Here is a 2,853-nt window from a genome sequence, read left to right on the forward strand (position 1 = left end):
CATTATTTCAATGTCTTGTTTTAATTGTTGCTAGTATAAAGCAATTATTTTTCAATTAATTTATGTGAGCTGTTACAAGCAACATTTTATCCTGGAATAGAACTTTCTACTTGTTAATCTTAATGACATATCTCTTCGAAAACATATTCACCAAAACACTCTATACCAATAAATCGTTTTTACATGCACAAATCTCTTTTAAATCGATTAGAGGTTCATTTTATCGCATTTATTAAGAAATGCGTTGAACATAACAAACTCGAATTAACATACGAGGTAATACACACATCAAACGAGGAAATTCATGAAGAGATATTGTATTTCACTGACTGTTAACAGAATTAAGAATCGTAGAGATAACAAAGTGAATGGAAAGTAATGGAAAGGCAAAGCAATAAGTTACGAGAGCAATAAGTGACGTTATTTCGCACAGATGTGCGAATTAGTGAATGCACAGAGCCGGCCGGATGGAAGAAGACAGAGATAGTAGGAGAGTCGAAGAAAAAAAATCACAGATGCGCGTCTTGGACTTACAATATGCCTCTTCTATATGTATATGGAACACAAGGCAACAAGTATAAAATAAAGTGAGACGGCCTTGTACACTAAATTTTATTAATGGAAAACTCGACAAACCTTATATTTTGCAAATAGCATTCTTATATCCGAGCAAAGATATTGTTGCTGCAAATGATAAGTATACGAGCCTGACGTTTCTCAAACTTCGCGAGGAATTTTCGTTCGTAAAGAGATATATCATTGGAATTAGAAATTGCATTACTTTTTTTTCCGAAATTTTTATCTGCGAAAAGTCCTAGAAAAAAATGAGAAAATTTTTACTTCTACGGTTAACATGATTATGATACGTGTCATTTCGTATAGATTGAACAACAACACTTGGTGTACATACATATTACAATGAGCGCTGGAATAACATCTTAAAACAAAGCGCACTAGACGTCATAAATTATCTCTAATCAACTCTAAGTGGTCTGGCAGGAATTTCATCTATTGTTAGTCCTGATAAAGTTTCACGATACATTTCCCAGTGTTTTAACAATGTAAATGTCAAACTCATTCATTATACATCCTACAGCGCTAAATCAGAATACCGGCAAAAATTTTCAAATAAAATATAAATAATGAAGAGCATACAGCCACAACAATAGATGTTAACGCAAGTCATATATCTAAAATTCACATATAAATAAGTAGACGTTTCGGTCAAGATTTGACCATCATCAGTACAAACAAGATGACACACAATAAATAAAAAAACTTACAAAATAGATTTTAATTAAGCCTTCGGACTAGCGATTTTTGCTTAATTAAAATCTATTTTGTAAGTTTTTTATTTATTGTCATCTTGTTTGTACTGATGATGGTCAAATCTTGACCGAAACGTCTACTTATTTATATATATGTGAATTTATATTATATGTGAATTTTAAATATATGACTTGCGTTAACATACATTGTTGTGGCTGTATGCTCTTCATTATTTATATTTGGTAATTGTTTAGCCACCTACAAACATTTTAAATTTATTTTCAAATAATTTTTAAATAAATAAATGTATCATATTTACCAAAATCAACAAGATATAGAAACCTTGAATTATCCTTATTTATCTTTATTTTTAGAAAATGTGACACGTGCCAGATGTAGGCTATCGATTACTAAACATCGTTATTTATTTTATCACGTATACGTATACCACTGTAATAAAAGTTATAGTATACGCTACATTTATGATATTCGCAGTATACTCGAAATAAAAGAGAGAAATACGAAACAATTGCACGTACACTCTCAATTAATTATGCTCGGATTATCTAACTTATTTATCCGCTAATTAAGTTGTTTAATAATGAACATATTCAATCATCATTTTCATTCATAACAAAGTGCACTAATTTTTTCAATTTAATTCAATTTAATTTCTAATATTAATTACAATTCATAGAGAACATACCGTATTGTAAGAAAAATATTCTATTAAGTTAAATGAAAGAATGGTTTTGCTAAAATATCTAAAAATTTAGCTAGGAAATAATTTAAATCATTAAAGTAATTATATAGGCTACTCAAGCTTGTTGCTAGAATATCAAAACTTTTTGCTCATTAATACTTGAGCGTCCTATTTAATTATTTTGATAGTATAACAAAATTATTTTTGGGAATTTTTTTTCAAAAAGGATAGAGTAAATGTAAAAAATCTATAAAAAGGTATTCTTCAATACATCATTATACATATATTGAAGCCTATATAAAAAAAATTTTTTTCGAAAAAAATTCCAGCATTGTGCTTTAAATAGACTAATATTTAGCAAATCGGCATAAGATTAGCACAAAACTGCTGATCTAGAATAAAAAAATCAAGAATTTTTATTTTCTACATAATATTTACTGAAGAAGTACATAGGGTTTTTGTAAAAATGATAAACATTTGAAAAAAGTATTATTTTGTATCAAAAAATTTTGTCACAAAAAGTGTTAACGATAATAACGATAATAGCTTTTTAACTAGTCAAAAAATGATTACTTCTTTAGATAATTAACAAATTACGATTCTCTGTAGGTTTCAAGTAAAATGAATAAAAATTGTAGAAATTATGATATACAACGATTTGAAAAATTTTGAAAAAAAATGCGTTTAAAGTTTTTCGGGTAGGGATGCTCTTCAAAGAATCAGCTTGTAATTTTGTTTTATTTTTACATTCCGAATTTTACATTCCAAGTAGTACAGAGTTTTTTTTTTGACACGTAATGAACTATCACTTAAGTGAGAAACAAAGTTTTTTTTTTTTTTTTTTTTTTTTTTTTTAAAAAAAAAAAAACCCTCTAAAAATT

The 2,853-nt window shown here is 27.6% G+C and overlaps 1 protein-coding gene across 2 annotated transcripts in view; it reads left to right on the forward strand.

The window, feature by feature from the left end:
- Positions 1-2,853, forward strand: part of LOC108747754 (putative glutamate synthase [NADPH]) — a 36,609-nt gene that overhangs the window by 8,550 nt on the left and 25,206 nt on the right. The gene's annotated exons all lie outside the window — the stretch shown is intronic.

This window comes from Trachymyrmex septentrionalis, unplaced genomic scaffold (assembly GCF_001594115.1).
Source record: "Trachymyrmex septentrionalis isolate Tsep2-gDNA-1 unplaced genomic scaffold, Tsep1.0 scaffold20, whole genome shotgun sequence".
NCBI lineage: Eukaryota > Metazoa > Arthropoda > Insecta > Hymenoptera > Formicidae > Trachymyrmex > Trachymyrmex septentrionalis.